Source organism: Lathyrus oleraceus, chromosome 6 (assembly GCF_024323335.1).
Source record: "Lathyrus oleraceus cultivar Zhongwan6 chromosome 6, CAAS_Psat_ZW6_1.0, whole genome shotgun sequence".
Taxonomy (NCBI): domain Eukaryota; kingdom Viridiplantae; phylum Streptophyta; class Magnoliopsida; order Fabales; family Fabaceae; genus Lathyrus; species Lathyrus oleraceus.
In genome coordinates, this window is record NC_066584.1 from 285,411,115 (window position 1) to 285,423,397 (window position 12,283).

At 38.7% G+C, this 12,283-nt stretch overlaps 1 pseudogene; it reads left to right on the forward strand.

Moving 5' to 3' along the window:
- Positions 1-11,974: 11,974 nt before the first annotated feature.
- Positions 11,975-12,074, forward strand: LOC127099057 (uncharacterized; annotated as a pseudogene).
- The last annotated feature ends 209 nt before the right edge of the window (positions 12,075-12,283 follow it).

A 12,283-nucleotide genomic window follows, 5' to 3' on the forward strand; every position in this document is an offset into this window, starting at 1 on the left:
ATGGGACCAATTGCATTCTTCTCCAAATAATTTCTAGTTTCTAATTCTGTATTTTAATATTTTTTATTTCATCATTTGATATTTTCTGTGAATTTTCTCTTTTCTAGTTGTTTTTAATTCATTTTAAATAGTTTTTGATATTCAAAAAATACAAAAATATTTTCCTAACCTATTTGGATGATGATGAATCTATGAAAAATTTTCTCATCAATTTTATAATTGATTTGAGATTTATTTGAGATTTTAGTTCAATTAGGTTATTGTTATTCATTTTTAATTGATTAAAAATAGTTTCTGACTTTTAAAAATGCTGAATTTTTTTTGTCAAACTTAGTTTGACCTTGTTGAACTTGGGATAAATCACTTGGACCTCTCAAGGTTGATTTGAAGTGATTTTGAAGTTTGACCTTTCTTTTATTTTTAATTCAAGTTTATTTTAATATTAAAAAATGCCAAAAATATTTTGCTTATTGTTTGATCTCCAATCTTCATCTCATTTCTGATTTTCTATTGTTTGACTTTGACTTTCAATGTCATTTGGTCAATATATATGGATTGGTACATCTTATTTCATCTTATGCATTTTTGATCTTTCCATTTCCTTATCCATTCTTCATCTCCTTCTTCTTCTTCTTCTTCTTCTTTCTCTTTGATCAATGAGTTGAAGGTTGATAAGTTAGCATTGATTAGGGAGACTTAATCTTCCTTGATTTAAATCTAATTCATCTTGATCAATTGATCAAGTGAATGGATTTGCATTAAGGATAGGTTGTTTTCTAAACCATGCAAAAGGCTTAAACCAATACAAGATCAATTCTCTTTTCCTTTTTGGCATGGCAAGTTGTTGGAACTTGGTTCACTAATCAAGACTTCTAACTTGTGTTGTTGCCTACTGATCGCTCGACTGTGTGAGTCGAGAATGGGATACAAACTGCAAGTGCACAGTTCTATCGCGTAGTTTTAAAAGATATCGATCCCACAGGGACTTATGAATCGATGTACCGTTATCTAAGGTTACTACGTAAATCTAAGGTGAAAATGTTTGATTGTTTGGGGAAGGGAGCTAAGAGCTAAACTAATATCTAGATTAAATATCAATAAAACGGATATCGGTATGTAGTTCGTCAAAACTAGGGAATCAATTCCTTGTCGGTCTCTCGGTTTTAAAATAAATCGTTTCGACTAACTTTATTGGTTAAAGGTTTTATCTCAAACTCTCGCTCTGTTGAAGAAACCATGATCTTATGTTAATGTTGCTGTCACTTATAATTAAGTCAAAAATCATATTTTGAAAACAATAAAGTTGCAGAAACTCTTTTTAAGAAAATACTGACCGTTTTAAACACCCTTATCTCAAACTTTCGCTCTGTTGACTTAGGTTATACAATTAAATCTAAATGCTTAACTCTCGTCCTCACATTCAATCTTTAAAAATACTTTTTGGAAAAAGGTCAGAATTTAATTAATTCTAAAACTTGCTCTCGCCCTGAGATAGATTTAATGACTAACTTACACTGTCCAGTTAAAACCTCAAACTCTCGCTCTGTTGGTTTCAACTTCTTTATGTCTTTTACTTTTGTAAAAAATCTTGTTATTAAACCTGTAAGTTAAGACCATAAAAAGATTGATTCTAATTTTAAGTTTGAATAGACCGACTTAGTTTTGATCCCTCTTTCTGCTTACTTTACATACCGATACCTAGGCAAATTAGCCAGACATGCTAAATAAATAAGAATCTATATCATGCATAAACAGACTCATTCCAGGCATGCAATGTAAATAAACAGTAGAATAAAGCATAAAAATTAAATAACAATTAAAGAACCTGAATGCGTAATACAATGGTCTTGAACACTCCACCACAAGCCGGTAGGATTTGTTCTTCGATTCTTCAATTAAACAGTAAATTAAATCAAGGAAATAAAAAAACTCGAAAATAACGTAAGGTTAAATCCGGTATAAAGTTGCCCAGTAGCTTCCGGTGTAGAAACTACTACGCGAAAAATATCTAAAAGCTAAGAACGGGGAAAATAAATTGCAAGGGAAAAAGAAAACAAAGCTTGCAAAATAAAATAAATAAAGTGAACGATGCTGGAAAGGAAGAAAAATAGGCAAAGGCGTCAAAAAATAAATTTGGCAGAGCTTCCGCAAGACTGAGCGTGCAAAAACTGTGTGTCTGGAAGTTCCCAATTTGCTGCTATTTATAAGCTGCTGGTGTAACCACTTTTCAAGGGTTTCCGCGTGCATGGTAGTAGGCTTCCGAGGGTTAAGCGTGAGTGGAAGTGGGCTTCAACGTGGTCAGTTGAGTTCCTTGCGCCAAAAATATAGAGGACTGGTGTGACGTTCGTCACACCATGTGTGACGTCCGTCACAAGGCTGCTTCGCGTGACGCTCGTCACGCGTCCTGTGACGTCCGTCACAGGCACAGCATTGGTGACTTGTGCGCTTTGGGCTGGGCTTTGGCCTTTGGTTCCTTTTCTCTCCTTTTTGTTGCTTTTTACCCCTCCTTTTCTTCCCTTTTTCACTTTTGCTTCAAAATGGGTACCTGATATAAATAGAAAAGAGATACTGCATAATATCTGATAAAATGGGATAAATTAGCGTAAATGATAAAATAATTTAATTGAATTAAGTCTTAAAAAGCGATATAATTTCGTGTTATCAAACTCCCCCATACTTAAATCTTTGCTTGTCCTCAAGCAAAATTCAGTATAGAACTTGTTAAAAGTTTTAGCCGGATGAAATTTTAAAGCACACATCAATTCGTACTAGGTTGCCAATGGATTTTTGTTTAGGAGGACTTGAGTTTAATCTTGACATCAACAACTACCGTTACAACTTAGATAACCCTACCTTATGCCGATCGGTTCAAGTACCCTATGATAGCTATCCTGGTTCCTTTAGTCTTATTTTGCCCGTTTTCATTCTAGCGAAATCACATTAAGCCCTTTATCCTTTCGCGCACATAGTGGAGTAACCGGTTAGTGACTATGATCCGCTTTTAGCTAGAAGTTCTGGTACATAAGTCGGATAACTTCATTATTCAGTCCATTGCAAATTGCGGGGGATCGAACCGTAGTCCGCCCTACCAAGTTCAGTACCAGATTCCTACTGAACCAATTCATAATGGATCTTTCGTATTGTGCTTTTGCATGATCTGCAACCTTTAGGTTAAATGATCTGGTAAGGATCACCTAGTTTAATTTTCTTAGGTTACTTTGGGGATCATTCACTTATATTCATCGGCTCTCCACGTAGTTTGCTATTAAGATGGTGCTGACTTCTGTATAAACTACTTGGGGTTGCCATAGAACTAAAAGTTCAAGGAATCGGTATGATAGGTACTTATCCTGATCTAACATATTGAGGTTCTCAGAGCGTTGTTATGGTAATGATTTTGTTTTGATTTCACTCAAATTTTATAAAGTAGGCGACCTTTATACTTATTGGGTGTGTTAAAATTTTTGTTATGGCTCAAGAAAGTTGAGGGAAATAGATAATAGAAACTTTCACATTCAGGACTTAACTTAAAAAAAAAATATTTTGTTTTTATAAGGAAATAACAATGAAAAGGGAGAGTACAAACTTGAAACAAAGATGAGAATGGAAAGAATAATTTCCCCCCCATACTTGAACTAAACATTGTCCTCGATGTTTGAAGGGAAAGTAATACAAAATGGAAAGGAAAAAGAAAAATACAACTAAGGCTGCCTTCCACCTCTGGTTCTTGGTCCTGGTGATCTTTGACGCATGTCTAAGCTGTCGAATCTGCTAAACAACTCAGTAAACCGCTGGTCGGTTATGGCATTCCGAGCATCCTGTTGCTGTTGCATTTGACGCATCATCTGCATCATCTCTGTATTCTGTGCCTGCATTCCATCGATAGCATCCATAATGTCATCGTTGGTCGCAAGCCTTCGTCGTCGACGACGTTGGGAGGATGGGCCGGCTGCATTACTGGAAGGGTTGAGCGGGACTGACGGTTGTGTTGGCGGATGATCACCTTGTTCCATTTCTTCAAACTCATCTGTTTGCTGGTTTGTTTGTGAAGGGTCGGTGGTTTCAGGAGCGCTAAGATCGTAGAGGTGGCGGTTCGGGTTTGTGACATCGGTTAGGGTGGTATTGGGTAGCACAACACTTGGGACAGCTTGGTTGTTCACCATCAGATAATAGCCTCCGCCTACTCTGTTTTTGATCAGGCGGCTGGAGCGACAATAGCTGATATCCATAGACAGGGGTGGTAGGGATTCTAAAGTTTGGAGTTTATCCCCTAGGTTCAGGCCAAGTGCTATGGAGGTTATTAATCCACCAATTATGAATGGTTGCCGGCCTCTAGCACATAAGGTGCGGATATGATGAAGGAGAAAGGAGGCGGCGTTTACCGTAGTATCCGATTCGAAAACGCACTGGAGGAAAAAGAGTTCTTTTGAGTTGACCTTACTGTTGTTTGGTCTTCCAAAGAGTGTGTTTTGCAGGATACGGAGAAAATAGCGGATGGTGGGGTTATGGATGTGGGAGAGAAGGAGTTCTTCCCAGTTGTAGGTATTGATACCGGAAATTTTCTTAAATAGGTCGAAAACTAGAACTGTGTTCCAGTTTGAGGTTGGGGGAATTCTGGCATGGAGCAGACCTTCTGTGGGAAATTGCAGCATGGCACTCAATTGGCGTTGGGTTAGAGAGTACTCGGTGTTAAACATACGGAAGGTTGCTGTACCGGTTAGAAATTCACCTTCACCGGCGGGAGTGGTGTAGTCGTAAGAACTTAGGAATTCTAAGGTTAGGGAAGGATAGGTGGGTTGGTTATGGGTGCAAAGGAAGGTTAAATCGGCTCTACGGAGCATCCACTCGATACCTTGGTGTAAGCCCAATTGTTGTAAACAAGTTAAATCGGGGTACCTGGTGGGAGCGACGCCTCGCTGTTGGAAGCGCTCGAATTGCTCTTGCTGATAGTTGTCATCTCCGGATCGGAAGATGATATTTCCGAAGTTTTGATTTCCCGCCATTGTGATGAATTTTTGAATGAGTGATTTGGAAGAGAAAAGAATTGTATATTTGATATGAGAGAGTTGTTTGTGGTGAAAGAAGGAAGTTTGGAGGGTATTTATAGGTGAAATGTGGGAGGTGAAAAGAAAGAGTGGTTGAAAAGTAATTAATTGTGGTAAATGAAAAATGAATGGGGAATGTAAAAAGGTGGGGGTGTAACGTTCGTCTCCAACGGTCCCTAACGTTCACATGTCTGAGAAGCGTTACGCTCGTCACAAGGCTGTGACGCTCGTAACAGGCACTAAGTGTGCCGCCCGTCATGGGTGGTGTGACGCTCGTCACACTTCCTTTTTGGAAAGGCTTAGTAGCGCTTCACAGAATCACTTGGTAGCGTAATTTAATATTTTATTCTGCTTATGAACGTTTTAGTCTGTAGCTTAATTTAGTATGCATGCTTAATTGCTTTGTATAATAATAATAATAAGTAATAACAGTAGAGCATAATAGGCATTGCAAAATAAATTAACTAAACAGATTCAAATAAAAATTGATCATAATGTATTACAGGAAGGGCAAATAATAAAATGAAATAGAAATAAACATGAATTCAAATAACATTAATGAAAAAATCTAGCCTAAAACTAAATAACTTAGAAAGAAAAATAACTAAATTCCATCTATCTTCGGATCTCTGGCCGGAGGATCAAAAGAGTTAACATGATGCCGTAACATACGTAACTGACTTGCCGTGCTGCTCATGTGTTCTAGGACTGCAAGTCTCAAGCTGTGGAAATCTTCCCTGAGGGCGTTTTGTTCTGACATCAAGGCTTCAATGACGGTTTTAATATCTGTTCCTGGCATATGATGTCGGAGATCAGGCATGGCTGATTCTTCGGTCAGGACAGGCTGAGGAGGAGGATCAATATCATGGTAGCCGGATGGAGTCTGAGGGTCAGATTCAGCAAGAGAGATATGGTCAACATAATGCTCATAGTCATCACAAATCTCATAATCCTGGATGGATTCAGTGGATCCAGCAGGAGTTGGGGTTTCATTCAGGTTATAGAGCCAGTTCCTTTGGTTATGAACACTAGTCCTAAGATCGGGCAGGGTGAATAGGCAGAGAACCTGGTTATCAATAACGAGCTCAAACTCATCAGACCCTATGTTTGCTATAAACATAGTGTTGAAGAGGAAAGGTATACTCATAGTGGTAATGCCACAAAAAGGGTTCAGGTCAAGCATAGGCTGACGTAGTCCAATAGCATTACCTATCATAGTTATCAGGCCGCCTATTCTAATGGGTGCTCTCTCATCCTGGATAAGGTGGTCCAAATTAGCTAACATAAAAGTAGCACCGTTTACTGGACGGTTCTGGGAAGCACAAAATATGATGAAGAGTTCATCACGTGAAACTGAAGTACTATTTGGCTTTTTCCCAAATAAAGTGTGGGTCAGGATCTTATGGAAATAGCGAAAAGTCGGGTTATGTATGTTTCCAGAGAGAAACTCATGTTCTTCGGGCTCATCATTTCCAGTCAGCTTACCCCAAAAGTGTTCAAGCTCTCTATATTCAAGAAGTTCTTCCTGGCTTATAGTGAATGTATCAAAGGAGGTAGGAAAACCCAAAAGGTTGGTGAAGTCTCTAGTATTAAATTGGTACTCCATATTGAACATTCTGAACTGGATAAAACCTCTGGTAATTCCTTTTCCATGGCTAGGTAGATAGATTAATGAACTAAGGAATTCTAATGTGAGTCTCCGGTAGGTGGTGAAAGGTCTCAGAATAGGGGAGGTCTCCCATCCTATCTGATTCAGCAAAAACAGGACACTCTGTCTCAGTCCAAGGGCAGTCATAGCCCAATCATCAGCATATAAACTAGGTAGCATCTCTCTAGTGGCTAGTTCTTCAAACCTTCGTTTCTGAGCCATTCCTCTGAACTTGATACCCATACGGTCAAAATGTCCCATCTGGTTAGTGTTAACTAGAGAAAAGAAAACATGAGTTTAAGTCAGGATTTGGCCAAATGCCGAAAGAAGAATAGAATTATTATTAATATATATAGATATATTTTTTTCTTTTTGAATAAATCAATAATGAATACTAAATAGAAATTAAAAGAATAATTAAGAGAAAAATAGAGAAATGATAATAATAATAAAATAATAAAATAACAAATTAATTTGTGGGTTGTCTCCCACTAAGCGCTTTGTTTAAATGTCGCAAGCTCGACAGAGAAACTGTTAAATATTGTCTATGAGTCCTGGGGGCGTTTCGTCTAAGTGTAGAATTTGCGAATCCTCGTTGGTTTCCGCATAGTGATAATGTTTCAGACGTTGCCCGTTTACGGTGAACGGTTCTGTAGATTGTCCTTTAATTTCTACCGCTCCACTGGGAAAGATTTTAGTGATATGGAAAGGTCCTGACCATCTGGATCGTAGTTTTCCCGGGAATAATTTTAGTCTGGAGTTAAATAAGAGTACTGCGTCGCCTTGCTTGAAGATTTTCCTTGATATACGCTTATCATGCCATTGTTTTGTTCTTTCTTTATAGATTTTGGCATTTTCATAGGCGTCTCTTCTGAGTTCCTCTAATTCGTTTATGTCAAGGATTCTCTTTTCACCGGCGGCTTTATAATTCAAATTTAAATTTCTAATAGCCCAATAGGCTTTGTGTTCTAATTCTACCGGGAGGTGACAGGATTTTCCATAAATGAGCTTAAATGGGGTCGTCCCTATGGGAGTTTTATAAGCAGTTCGGTATGCCCATAAAGCTTCTGGTAATTTCAATGACCAATCTTTCCTTGAAGTGGCGACCGTTTTTTCTAGTATTTGCTTGATTTCTCTATTAGATACTTCCACTTGTCCACTGGTTTGAGGGTGGTAAGGTGTTGCTATCCTATGTCTCACTCCATATTTAAGTAGTAGTTTTTCGAGTACCTTGGATATAAAGTGCGATCCACCATCACTGACTACTATCCTTGGGATGCCAAATCTCGGAAAAATTATATTTTTAAAGAGTCTAGTTACTACTCGGGTGTCATTAGTTGGAGAAGCTATAGCTTCGATCCACTTTGATACGTAGTCAACCGCCACGAGTATGTACTTGTTACCGAAAGAGGATGGAAACGGTCCCATGAAGTCTATTCCCCACACATCAAAAATCTCTACTTCCAAAATACCATTTTGTGGCATCTCGTCACGTCTAGATATGTTTCCCGTGCGTTGACATCTGTCACACTCCTTAATAGCCGCATGTACGTCCTTCCATATAGTTGGCCAATAAAAGCCAGCTTGTAGGATTTTAGAGCAGGTCTTGGATGTACTTGTGTGTCCACCATAAGGCGCGGAGTGACAGTGTTGGATTATATTTTCTACCTCTTCTTCGGGTACACATCGACGGAAAATACCATCGGGACCTCTTTTGAAAAGTAAGGGATCATCCCAGTAATAGTGTTTTATGTCATGGAAGAATCTTTTCTTCTGCTGGTAAGATAAAGTAGGTGGAACTATTCCGGCAGCTAAATAATTTACTAGATCAGCGTACCATGGTATGACAGATATAGCTAAGGTGGTTTCTACTTGCATGTCGGAGTTGTTCTCTTCCAAAGTAGCTATGAGTTTGTCATACGAGAAATCATCATTAATGGATGTTCTTTCTGGTTCAAGGTTCTCAAGTCTAGAGAGGTGGTCTGCTACTACGTTCTCAGTTCCTTTCTTGTCCTTGATTTCTAAGTCGAATTCTTGTAGTAACAAGATCCATCTTAGGAGTCTAGGTTTAGCATCCTTTTTTGTTAGAAGGTACCTGATAGCAGCATGATCAGTGTAAACTATTATTTTGGCTCCTACCAAATAAGAACGAAATTTATCTAGCGCAAATACTACTGCTAGGAGTTCTTTCTCGGTTGTGGCATAATTCATCTGTGCTTCATCCAGGGTTCTGCTAGCGTAATATATAACATGGAGCTTTTTATCCTTTCTTTGTCCTAAAACAGCACCTATAGCATAATCACTGGCATCGCACATTATTTCGAATGGTTCATTCCAGTCTGGTGTCTGCATAATGGGTGCGGAGATCAATGCTTGTTTAAGAGTTTGAAATGCTTTTAAACAGTTATCGTCGAATATGAATTCAGCATCTTTCATTAATAGTCCGGTTAAGGGTTTAGTTATCTTAGAGAAGTCTTTGATGAATCGTCGGGAGAAACCGGCGTGTCCTAAAAAGCTTCGTACTTCTCTCACGGTTCTTGGGGGTTGAAGATTTTCGATTACCTCTATTTTGGCTTTGTCTACTTCAATTCCTCTGTTCGAGATGATGTGTCCTAAAACAATTCCTTCTTGTACCATAAAGTGGCACTTTTCCCAATTAAGTACTAAGTTTACTTTTACACATCGTTCAAGAACTCTTTCCAGGTTTTCAAGGCATTCTTCGAAACTTTGTCCGTACACAGAAAAGTCATCCATGAATACTTCCATGATGTTTTCGAGAAAGTCGGCGAAAATTGCCATCATGCATCTTTGAAAAGTTGCAGGGGCATTACACAGACCAAACGGCATTCGTCTATACGCGAAGGTACCAAAAGGGCATGTGAATGTTGTCTTTTCTTGGTCATCAGGGTGAATTGGTATTTGAAAGAAGCCTGAATAACCGTCTAAATAACAGAAATGTGAATGTTTAGCTAATCGTTCTAACATTTGGTCAATGAATGGTAAAGGGAAATGATCTTTTCGGGTTGCTTTGTTTAGTTTCCTATAATCAATGCACATTCTCCATCCCGATTCGATTCGTTTAGTTATAGTTTCTCCTTTTTCGTTTTCAATAACGGTTATGCCTCCTTTCTTTGGTACAACGTGTACAGGACTGACCCATTTGCTATCAGATATAGGATATATAATACCTGCTTCTAATAACTTGGTTATTTCTTTTTTCACTACCTCACTTAGGATCGGATTTAGTCTTCTCTGGTGTTCCCTAGAGGTTTTACCGTCTTCTTCTAACATGATGCGATGCATACAAATAGAAGGGCTTATTCCTTTAAGATCGGTTATGTGGTATCCTAGTGCGGTTGGATATTTTCTTAAGATATGTAGGAGTTTTTCTGTTTCGAGTCTTCCTAGATCTGCATTGACTATCACAGGTCGTTCAAGTTCTAAGTCTAGGAATTCATATCTCAGATTTTTGGGAAGTGTTTTCAAATCAGGGGTTGGTTTGTTAAGACACTGCGTAGGATCTGGTGTTATTGCTAAGCATTGTTTAGATTTGTCTTCTAAAAGATAGTCTGATGATTTGTCTTCTCCTGACTCTGCTTCTTTTATGCATTCATCGATGATATCCATGAAGTAACATGTATCTTCTATTGCAGGTGCTTTCAAGAATTTGGAAAGAATGAATTCAATTTTCTCTTCACCTACTTCGAAGGTGAGTCTTCCTCGTTTTACGTCTATGATTGCACCGGCAGTTGCTAAGAATGGTCTTCCTAGTATAATAGGTGTAGTATCATCTTCTCTAATGTCCATAATTGTGAAGTCAGTGGGAATGTAAAACTGACCTATGCGTACGGGAACGTTTTCAAGGATTCCTACAGGATATTTGATGGAACGATCTGCTAGTTGTACAGACATCTTGGTCGGTCTTAATTCTCCCATTTCCAGTCTCTTACATATGGATAAAGGCATAACGCTAATTCCGGCTCCTAAATCGCATAAGGCTTTGTCGATGACAAATTTTCCTATGTGACAGGGTATAGAGAAGCTACCTGGATCCTTGAGTTTAGGGGGCATGTTTTGGATTATAGCGCTACATTCGGCAGGGAGTGTAACGGTTTCACTATCCTCAAGTTTCCTTTTATTAGAAAGAATTTCTTTTAAGAATTTAGCATATGAGGGCATCTGCGTAATAGCTTCGGTAAATGGAATTGTAACGTTTAATTGCTTAAGGAGATCAACAAATTTTCTGAATTGGCCTACATCTTTGGTTTTAACAAGCCTTTGAGGGTAAGGTATAGGTGGTTTGTAAGGTGGTGGAGGTACATAAGGTTCCTTCTTTTCTAGGGTTTCCTTATTACTCTCTTCCTTTTCCTTAGGTTCACTTTCCTCAGTAGATTTCTTAGGGTTTTGGTTTTCTATCCTTGGATCAGACGGTCCTTCCACTTCCGTTCCACTTCTTAATATAATTGCATGAGCTTGGCTTCTCGGATTAGGTTGGGGCTGTCCAGGGAATGTACCAGTTGGTGCAGCAGTAGGTGCTTGTTGTTGAGCTACTTGAGATATTTGGGTTTCTAACATTTTGTTATGGGTAGCCAAGGCATCTACTTTGCTTGCTAGTTGTTTAAGTTGTTCGCCAGTGTGTATGTTCTGGTTTAAGAAATCTTTATTGGTTTGTTGTTGGGAAGCTATAAAGTTTTCCATCATGATTTCCAAGTTGGATTTTCTAGGGGTATTATTGTTAGGATTTGGTTTCTGATATCCCGGAGGTATAGATGGGGTTTGATTCGGAGACTGTCCAGGTGCGTATAAAGCATTATTACTCTTATATGAAAAGTTTGGATGATTCTTCCAATTTGGGTTATAGGTATTCGAATAGGGGCTTCCTTGAGCATAGTTTACTTGCTCTGTTTGGATTCCAGTCAAGAGTTGACATTCCGCAGGAGTGTGGCCTTGGATTCCACAGACCTCGCAATTCTGAGTTATAGCAACCACGGCGGTTGGTGGTGATACGTTTAAACTTTCAATTTTCTGGACCAAAGCATCCACTTTTGCATTGACGTGATCAAGGTTACTTATCTCGTACATGCCAGTTTTCGGTTGAGGTTTTTCCACTGTTGTTCGTTCGGTTCCCCACTGATAGTGGTTTTGGGCCATGCTCTCGATAAGCTGGTAAGCATCAGCATAAGGTTTGTTCATTAGTGCACCACCTGCAGCGGCGTCTATTGTCAACCTTGTATTGTATAAGAGACCATTATAAAATGTGTGAATTACTAACCAGTCTTCCAAACCATGGTGTGGGCAAAGTCTCATCATGTCTTTGTATCTTTCCCATGCTTCGAAAAGAGACTCGTTGTCTTTCTGTTTAAATCCGTTTATCTGGGCTCTTAACATAGCTGTTTTGCTTGGCGGAAAATATCGGGCAAGAAAAACTTTCTTCAACTCGTTCCATGTGGTGACTGAGTTGGAAGGAAGAGATTGAAGCCATCTTCTAGCGCTATCTCTTAATGAGAAAGGAAAAAGACGAAGTCGAATTGCCTCTGAAGTGACACCATTAGCTTTAACAGTATCAGCATATTGAACAAATACGGATAAA